This window comes from Canis lupus, chromosome 1 (assembly GCF_048164855.1).
Source record: "Canis lupus baileyi chromosome 1, mCanLup2.hap1, whole genome shotgun sequence".
Lineage (NCBI taxonomy): Eukaryota > Metazoa > Chordata > Mammalia > Carnivora > Canidae > Canis > Canis lupus.
The window spans coordinates 52,623,543-52,633,659 of NC_132838.1; the positions used below are offsets into that span (position 1 = coordinate 52,623,543).

At 54.2% G+C, this 10,117-nt stretch overlaps 1 long non-coding RNA gene across 1 annotated transcript; it reads left to right on the forward strand.

Annotated features, from left to right (window-relative positions):
* The first annotated feature begins 618 nt into the window (after positions 1 to 618).
* On the forward strand, positions 619 to 7,448 carry LOC140635481 (uncharacterized). Its single transcript, XR_012032799.1, has 2 exons — positions 619 to 2,756; positions 3,222 to 7,448. It is a non-coding gene; the product is annotated as an uncharacterized lncRNA (long non-coding RNA).
* The last annotated feature ends 2,669 nt before the right edge of the window (positions 7,449 to 10,117 follow it).

The following is a 10,117-nucleotide window of genomic DNA, read 5'->3' on the forward strand; positions in this document are numbered from 1 at the left end:
CTTACCCACCGGCACAAGCCCCTCAACCTCCAGGTGGTTCTCCTTGCCTCTGGCCTCCCCTCTTCTGCTGCCTGCTGGCCTCTCGAAGCCCGATAAATCATCCTACAGTCTCGTTCCCGTCATGCCTTCTTCCTATAGGTCACACACTTAGAGCAGAACACATCTGGGCAACGTGAATGGGGCTCTTGCTTCCCTGGCCCCAAGCAGGCCCCAAATCCTGTCCCGGGCCCTCACCCACACCACCCCTCCATGTGCCCGCTGCCCTCTCTGGCTGGGCAAAGGCTCCTGCCCAACCTGCTGCGCCATGGGCCTCCTCCCACCCCCCAGCCACCCCGCTGCCCCTGACGCCCTTGGGCTGGGATGCGCCTGACCGCCGTCCCCGTGCTCCCCTGCCAGCACCAAGGCTGGGATGGGCTCTGGAGAAGGAGGCACCTCGGAGTCTGCGGGCCTCCATCAGAGGAAGAGGCGCTCCAGGGGTAGATGGAAGTAGATTTGCCGAGGCTGACTGATGAACTCAGTGCCAGTTTATTGGTTTCCACGGAAGTGCTTTAAGAAGAACAACTCCGCCTGCTTTTTGAATGGCCTCAGTCTCGGATTGTCTTTAAGCAGAGAAGTCTATCCAAGGGAGCAGGCCTTTTATGAGATATGCGGGCCCTCCCTTTTGAAAGTCTCTGCTCTGGAGGGGCTCCCTGACTTTCCTGCTCCAGGAGCCAAGAACCAGTCCTTGGGAGGATGAGTATCTCATTTGTGTCCTTGGGAGACTTAGCAATAATCAAGACTAAATTTAGACAGCGCTTCAGAATCCTCCTCAACACTACAAACCCAGCCGGTCAGAGTTGGCCTGTAAGGGTTGACACCTATTTGCCCTACCTGCTCTAAATGAGGCGGACTCTGCATCCACCCACCAGGGACAGGACACCTAAACCAGCAGCCTACTGGCTCCTCTCTTGGGCATCACCCTCAGTGCAGCGCCCCAAGACCCCAGCTTGCTCTAACCTTCAGCCCACCACCCTCCCATTCTCTCCCCCATGGCCAGCGGGCTGGAGCCTGTGAACAGCACACTCCAGCTAGTAACCTCTTCCATGTGGCCCAGGCACATTCCCGTGCGCCTGGATCCCTCGGAGGCACTTCCAGGGCTTCTCTGTTATCAATCAGTCTATACCCACTGCACACCTCCCACAAAGATCCTAACCGTGCTTGGCAGCTGAGCGGGGCGGGCACTCAGATCCATCTGATATCTAATGAGAGCTCAAAGTGGCTGCACTCAGGTTAAGTGCATCAGCTACAAAAAGAGAAAATTCAATTAAAAGTGCCTTAAGAAATAGGACATTTATTGTGTCACATAACAAGCACAGAGTCCACTAATCAGGCTCGTGAAAGCACCCGGAGTCCCGGGAGCTCCCAGCTTCCCACTGTGTCCCGGGAGCCGGGTCTGTGCTCCTGGCAGAGCAGCACCTGCTGCAGGTGCTGAGGAAGGTCTGGGAGGGCTCTCCCTCTAGGGTCTCCTTGTCCTTAGTGGGAAGTGTCTTTCCCAGAAGTTCCCCCCCAACAGCCCCTCATCCTAATCCTAGGGCCCGCAAGCAGAAGGATCCCTTGGGATTGGCTCAAACCCCAGGAGACTTATTGGGACAAAAGAACACAGGGACCCCCTGTTTGGAGGCCACAGCAGTGCGGGCAGCGTGGGCGCACAAACCAGGCCCGGGATTTGGGGAAGCCTGTAGCCCTCCTAAAGTCTCTACATAGACTTTAAGATCCCCCAGAGCCTGCGGGGCCAGACACGAAGTCAGGACTCCACCTCCCCTGGAGAAGCGACACCTTCTCCTGGGAAGGAGTGGGGCGGGAGGGACGCATAGGTGCCTGTCAGTGTTGAGGAGCCGGCCCCCCCGAAAGATCGCCGGGGCAGGTGTAAGAGCAAGAAGGGCCACCTCGCAACTGCTCTGGGCTCACATGAAGGAAAGCTGTTCTGGGACGAGGTGGGGACACTGAGCCCACACTTAAGAATGGACCAGATTCCAGAGGAAGGAAAGGCAGGCAGGGGGCGGGGCCACCAGACATTCCAGACCCAGAAAAAGCCCTGAGTTTTTCACATGACAGAGGAGTTTGCAGCTGTGGCTACAGCTAAGCCACTGGCAGGCCCACGGCTGTGTTTGTATTGAGTCCTTTTGATGACAGCATGAATTCTGAGAACAAAGCTTCCAGGCTGGGGTTGTGTAACTAGAACCCAGGGACAAAAATAGCCTCTCTAGCCATGCATATGTAGGGTCGGATCTGTCGCTTTGAGAAAGTGTTTCTGTCATTTATAAAACTTAGCGGGTTTCTCAAAAACCACAAAACAGGTGAATGGCGGGACATTTCTACTTGGCTGGTTTCATCGTGTATAATATTCTTTCAGTTATTCGATACTTCCCTATGTAACTTTTCCTTCTCTGATTGAAAAATCAGAGTGACTTTTCAAGGTATAACAGAGAATGATTTAGCAGATTAATAAAGGTGGGAGTTTTTATAGAAACGTGAAAGAGGGTAGCCGGGAACCAAGACCAAATCTCGAGGAATAAAGCTCTCCTTAGAAAGACACATCCTCACACTAAGGCGGTATTTCTAAATCGAGTCAGGAAATGCCCCAAAGACAACATAGCTCCCTTGCGTCCTGAGTTCCTGAATTGGATTTTTTTTTTAATTTTTTTCTGAATTGGATTCTTATGCCCAAATGCTGGTCAATACAAAGTGAATCGTGAAGAGCTATGGATTCATAACAGGTAATAGGAGACATTAAATTTACATGAATAAATCTATTAATAAAACAGTATATAGATAATTATATCCAAATCTCTTTACCAACATAAAATGAATTGCATTTCTTATAACTTCCTTTCATATGTATCCATATATATTTGTTGCTTTTAAAATATTTGCCATTACTTCAGCGTATTGTATTCTATGGGACGTGATTTTACAGACACTGTATTTTGTATACATTCTGTCATTTTTAATCACCATGTAATATATTCCATGGCAAAATAACCATTACTATATTGTTGGGTTTTTAAAATTCTTATAATTCTACCTTCATGCCTCATTGTAAATATAGCTTTCTCCTAATTGGAATTATTTCATTCTCCAGAACAGAATTACGGGGTCAACCTGTAGAATGCTGTGGCTCTTAATGATAACTCTTCCAAATTCCTTTCCAAAATAATCATACAAATCTGTATTTCCATCAGGAATCCTTGGATATTCCTATTTACCTGGTGTCTCACCAGCATCTCTGTTGTTACCACGACTGGATATCTGCGTTGCTCTGTGCTTCATTACGAGTGAGTTCCATGAGTAAAGAACGGTCACTGATTTCATTCGTTCACTTTAATTTCAACTGTTGTGAACTGTGAACTTTCTCGGCCACTTTTTAGAGAATTTTATATGCTTGGACATTTCTAAGAACTTTTTATATATTCTTCACACCTCTGGCATTTATTGCAAATCTACGTCCTGTTACACATCATTACTGCTCACCGTTTATTATAGTTCCTACATGCCAAGCTCTGTGCTGAGCAGCCTCACTATAACCGCGTGTGAGGAAGCACCATCCCCATTTTATAGATGGGAAAATAGAGGCTCCACCACTTAGACATTTTGGTCACCAACACAAAGCTAGAAACTGTGAAACTATCTTAGCATATTCTGGTTACTTGGGCTATAACATTGTGGTTTTTAATTCTATATAATCATGTATGTCCATATTGTTTTATTTTTTTATATTGTTTTGAATTTTTCATTTCTCTGTAACCACAACTGATGCTAAACATGCTTTCGTTGACTTTGCTTAATAAGGGTATTGTAAGAAGCCCCAGTGAACAGTTTCCAATCTCATTCTATAGAGGGATTTTGACATCTGAGACATCACTGGAAGTAAACCGCCACCGAGACACAGAGATTTTTTTCATCAGAGTTTTAATTTAGAAGGTTTTTTTTTTTTCTGTAACTCAGATCTACCCTAGATGAGTAATAACATCTTCCAAGAAAGAGAAGAAAAATGGGGCCCTAACCAGTTGTGCTTTGGTCGGAGAGCAGAAGTGAAAAGGACATGAAGACTCTGAACTGATTGTCCCTTGACGCCCCAGTTTATTCTGGGGCTTGTTGCTACCAAATGCCAGACTGAAGCGGCCTTGCTTTTAAGTCCAGCAGTGAATCCCTGCTCTTGGGGGCTGACCCTCCCATCGCTGACAGCCCAGGCCAAGCGCAGACACCCCCACGGCTCCCGGTCCAGGGGTGCATCTATGCTCCTGGGGGCTGACCCTCCCATCGCTGACAGCCCAGGCCAAGCGCAGACACCCCCACGGCTCCCGAGCTTTGTCTGCTGCTTGCGTTTTGTCAAACTGGGACACAAACCCTGAGACTCGGCCCGTCTCCTCTGTTCCCAGCCCGGCCCGGCTCCTGTCGCCACATGACCCCTCCTGGGGCGCTGCCCGAGTGTCAGCCGCCGGCCAAGCTCCCCTTTGAGCTTCCTCCCGTAGCCCCGGGGCTGGCAGCTCAGCCCAGCCCAGGTTCTGAGAACCGCGGCTCTGCTGCTGAGTCTCCGAGGTGACAAAGGATTCCTAAAGCACTGGTACTGTCACTTGGGGATACAGACCCTTTGATCTACGAAGGCACCACTGCCGCAGCTGCCCTTCTGGGCGATCCTAACAAAGGAGGTGATTCCCATCAAAGAATCAGTTCCCGCAACTTCTCCCAAGGCGACACCACACTGCTGACAGGTGGTTCCCACCGTCCCTCCCGGAGGCCACGGAGGACCCCGGGGTTTCCCTCGGGTGCCCCCCGCCGCGGCCCTTGCAGTGGGTGCCAGCCTTTGCTTCCTGCCTTACCTCCTGGGAACGCGAGCTGGAGCCTGCATTTCACCGCCTTCGCTCCGACTTCCCTGCTTTTCCTAAACTCTTGCATCTGCCGATTTACGGGCCTGGTGCCCTCTTCTCTTCCCCCTCATGGCTGCTTGCATTTCCCTGGCCGCCCAGCTCGTCCTTCCCACCGCCAGCCCCCTGTCCCCCCTGTCCCCCACGGGCCGCGGGGGCCCCCAGCCCTGTCCACCGGCTGGACCACGCAGGCCCTGCAGGCGCGGCTCGCCCCTGCTGCGGACCCTCTGTGCACGGTCTCTTCCTGGGCCACAGTCCATGCTGGGGCTACGACCCCCGTCCCTCCCATGTATGATAGTAGTGGTTCATGGTATTTATTGTAATGATGACTCCGTTTTTAGGAATGAGACAAACAGGCCACCGCACAGAGCACCACAGGCCAGGGCGGGCACAGCTCTAGCCTCCCCCCATCTGGAGTTTAGAGTCCCACATCAGGTGTGACAGGCAGGGCTGTGCTCTCTCCCAAGGCTCTAGGGGAGGCTCCTCTGCTGCCTCTTCCAGCGCCAGAGGCCCTGGGGGTCCTGAGCTGGTGGCAGCAACTCTGCAGGCTCTGACCGACGTCCCTTCGTCCCAGGTCGCTGCTCCCTCCTCCTGTAAGGAGCCCAGGCAAACTGGAGTAGGGCCCACCCTGATGACCTCATCCCAACTTGATCACATCTGCCAAGACCCTCTTCTCAAAGGAGGTGACATTGTTAGGGCTTCAGCGTACCCTGGGACTGGGTTTGGGGGGGACACAGCTAAACCCTTAACATAGGCAAAGTCCTTGCAGCCTCCTACCCCGTTATCCAGCTCTGCATTTCCCTCCCCAGCCTTCCCCTATCTGCTCCCAGCCCCATCCCAGTAACCAGCACGAGATAGGAGGGAAGATGGGCTCATGATGGGGTGGGATTAAAAGTCTTCCACTCACAGAAGACACGCTGATGTGGGGGTTGCATGCGTCCATGAAGGACTGAGGAAGGACTGGGGCCTTGGAATCATTTCTGGAGGCATTGGCTTGGTTTGCTGACGCCAAGTCTGGCAGCAGGGCCCTGGGTCCCTGCACTTGCCTGCGCCCAGCTGTGAGCTGCTCACTTCTTCGGGGTGGAAAGAAATGTCAGGGAGAGATCTGCAAACATGAAGGGCTCAGGTTCTTGAAAACCAAAAGGGCTACCGTGAAGAGACGGGTGGTCCAGACGGAGTGGCTCACATTCCCACTTTCATGGAGGAACCGCATTGGGGGACACCATGGGCAGGATACCAGTGATCCCGGCCGGGCCAGTATGACAAACGACACACATGTGGTCAGGCTCCTATCTGGTGCCTACAGCTGCCTCAGTCAATCAGTTGGAGGTAGCTGGTTCCTCGAAGCCTGGAGGTGACCTTCAACACCCCAACACTCCCCCACCACCACCCATAGCGGGGGCAGATCAGCAATTGCAAAGACCTGACCCGGAGATGGAATCTGTCTGCCATCCTTTGTCTGGACCTGGAAGGACAAATGTTCCTGAAGTTCTGCCCTGAGCTGCTTTGGGCCACTGTGGCCCATGTGATGGGCAGATGAGCCCTCCTCCCTGGTTTCTGTGTTGCGGGGCCAGGAATGAGGGAGCGGGGACCACTTCTCTGTGTCTACCTAGGGCTGGGGCCAGCCCCCAATGCCTTGTTCCTTTACCCTCAGCCTTGCTCGGTCTGTAATGAAGGAGGCCCTGAGTTCCAGCCCGTGGCTCGAAAGGCTGGTGGGGAGAGGGAAGCTGAGGCCGCTCGCAGATCCCCCTCTGCGAGAGTGTCTACGGTGGGAGGCTGCAGGCTCTGGGGCAGTTTAGAATCAGCCATCTCGGGGATCCCTGGGTGGCTCAGCGGTTTAGTGCCTGCCTTTGGCCTAGGGCGCGATCCTGGAGTCCCGGGATCGAGTCCCACCCACGTCAGGCTCCCGGCATGGAGCCTGCTTCTCCCTCCTCCTGTGTCTCTGCCTCTCTCTCTCTGTGTCTATCATGAATAAATAAATAAATAAATCTTAAAAAAAATAAAAAGAATCAGTCATCTCCTCTGAAAGTGGATATAATCATATATATTCCTGGTTTTTAAAAATAAGTGCTGCATCAAAGTTCAAATTCAAACAAGTTATTCATTTAACAAATAGATTTTAGTGCCTCCTTCAGAAATTTACTTTTAGGGGCGCCTGGGTGGCTCAGTCGGTTAAGCATGCCTTTGACTCTGAGGTCATGATCCCAGGGTCCTGGGATTGAGCTCCATGTCCAGCTTCTTGGTCAGCAGAGGGTCTGCTTCTCCCTCTGCCCCTCCCCCTGCTCACACTTTCTCTTTCTCTCTTCAATAAATAAATAAAAATCTTTTTTAAAAGATTACTTTCTAGAAGGGTCTATCAGGGATCCCTGGGTGGCTCAGCAGTTGAGCATCTCCCTTCCACTCAGGTCATGATCCTGGAGTTCTGGGGTCGAGTCCCACATCGGGCTCCCCACCGGGAGCCTGCTTCTCCCTCTGCCTGTGTCTCTGCCTCTCTCTGTGTCTCTCATGAATAAATAAATAAAATCTATTAAATAAATAAATAAATCCATCGTTTGTCCTCTAGGTACCTACTCTTATGCCACATCTTTAATGCTCTTTTATTCATAATAACTCATTATGATACAAGCTGTACAGTGTCAGCGACACCTGTACACCTGGCTGTCGGGAATGAATTGAAATGCACTGGCTTGCCACATGGAAGAAATCCTCCGCTTTCCTTCAGTAGGCGCCCACCGTTGATCAGACGTAAAAGGAAATAGCAGATAACGGAGTGTAAATCTGCACATTGGCAGTGAACTCCACGCAGTGTCCTGCACCTGCCACGGGCCCGGCCCGCAGGGACCCTCCTCAGTTGGCACATGCTCCCGTCGGGCTCCTCCCCCAAGGCAGAGCCCCAAGTAACCCCAGCGGCAGCAGCAGCAAATGTTGACTTACTTCCCCAGAGTCAGATTGGGAAATAGGACCCCCTGCATGCTCAGACCCCGACTGGGGCAGGAGACGGTGAAAATGGGAAGGAAGGGGCTCCTCCACTGTAGACTTTTTAACTCACATTCAGCAGTTTGTTTGGGGCTTGCTCCCTCTGGCCCCATGTCCTCCTCGGGGCGCCGGCTGCACCTCTGCAGGCCTCCCCCCACCCCCGCCCCGCCTCCGCTACAGTTTGCAAACTGTATTCCCCTCTGTGCTCCTGACTGGGGGGCCACACCACCCCCCCCAAAGCAGCCACAGACACGGACAAGGGGTGAGAGATTGAAAAGGTGAACGGGAAGGAAGCCGGGGTGAGCCAGGAAAGCCTCAGCCATGGGGTAAATCTGGCCGAGTGTCAGCCACTGCAGAGCAATGGTCACCTGCAGAGGCCCAGGGACGGCTGGCCATGCCCAGGCCCTCGGATGCCCAGCGCCGATGGGGCAGCTGGGGAAGAGCGTGGCCTTGGCTGGGCAGCCGGGGCCAGCTGTGCAGGAGCCGGTCGCTTCTCGAAGGAAGATGATGGGATGCTAGTGTTTACCTTCCCACACTTGCCACGGCTAGCGTGTGGTTTGGGGGGTGTGTATGTGTGCATGTGGTTTTGCTGTTCACTGGAGGTTCTTGTCTTCCCTGCCCTTGACCATTCATGGGGGTCACATGCAGCCAAGGTCACTGCCTTCTGTGTCTATTTACAAGGCACTGTGTAGTGTCACTGAGCTGAACATCAAGCCACCACCACCTCTGACCCCGAAGTACAGAGAGGCTCAAACCTTGAGAATTAAGCTCAAGGTATCTCAGGTGCTGGATATATCTCCCCTGGGACTTTCTCAAAAGTGTCACTGTGGCCAGCCACACACCGGGCACCTCCCCGATAGTACAGGTGTGCAGGGGGCTCGGCAGGCAACAGACTCTTAGCCGCCTGGGTGAGCAAGGCCGACTGGTCCTGCAGGCGGGGGGTGGGGGGGGGTGGGGGGGGTGGGGGGGGTGGGGGGTGGGTGGGTGCTGAGTGCCTCACGGCCCTCCCTGCCCCCGGTGCTCCTCCCCACCCTCGGGAGCCTGGGATCCAGCCCAGACGCCCCTTGTCTGGGCCCCAAGGTGAAGGACAGCCGACCGTGAATCAGCCACTCTGCCCGAGTGCTTGGGTCTCAGCAGTGTGTGAAACATATCACATCAAAACATCCCTAAAAATAAGGGCTGATGTCATGAGGCCGGCCACTGAGAGCCTGAGGTGAAAGGGCAGAAAGGAAGCGCAAACCCCTTGCCGTGTGTCACTCCTAAGGCTTTTTTTCTGGAGACACTGAAGAACCAAGTACAAGCACATGGTGCCCTCCAACTTCAGAAAGACCCTGAAATGCCTGCTTCCCAGATAAGCTGACGGAACAGGAAACTGTCTCAAAATTTGTTTCTTCCGATTGCAACTCCACCACCAAGAGCCTCTTCTCTCGGCCCCATGCCTCTCCTCCCTCCTCCCAAGGCTCCCTGTCCCTCCTCGCTCCTCAATGCCTCTCTTCCCTCCTCCCAGGGCTCCCCCTCCCTCCTCCCAGGGCTTCCCCCTCTCCTCCCACCTCCTTCCTCCCCATCCCTCCTCCTTCCTGCCTCCCTTCCCTCCTCCCTCCTGCCTCCCCTTCTCTCCTCCCTCCTCCTCCCAGGGCTCCCCCTCCCTCCTCCCAGGGCTTCCCCCTCTCCTCCCACCTCCTTCCCCTTCCTCCTCCCTCCCCATCCCTCCTCCCTCCTGCCTCCCCTCCCTCCTCTCTCCTGCCTCTCCTCTCTTCTCCCTCCTGTCTCCTGTCCCTCCTCCCAGGGTTCCCCCTCTCCTCCCACCTGCTTCCCCTTCCTCCTCCCTCCCACTCCCTCCTCCCTTCTGCCTCCCCTCCCTCCTCTCTCCTGCCTCTCCTCTCTTCTCCCTCCTGTCTCCTGTCCCTCCTCCCAGGGCTCCCCCTCTCCTCCCACCTGCTTCCCCTTCCTCCTCCCTCCCACTCCCTCCTCCCTCCTGCCTCCCCTCCCTCCTCCCTCCTATCTCCCCCTCCCTCCTCCCAAGGCCTCCCACCCCCGGCAGAGCTGCTCCTGGTTCTGCAGGCCCACCAGGCAGCCCCTTCTTTGCCTTTCTCCCTGCCCTCACAGACCCCGACCCCAGGAGTATACTGAGCCTCTGGAGGGAGGCTGGCGCCCCAGGGGGCTCCGCTGGGCCAGGGGTCCGCAGCTCGGAGGAGCTTTCAGGGGCCGAAGGCCCAGGAAGGCCAAAGCCCAGCATG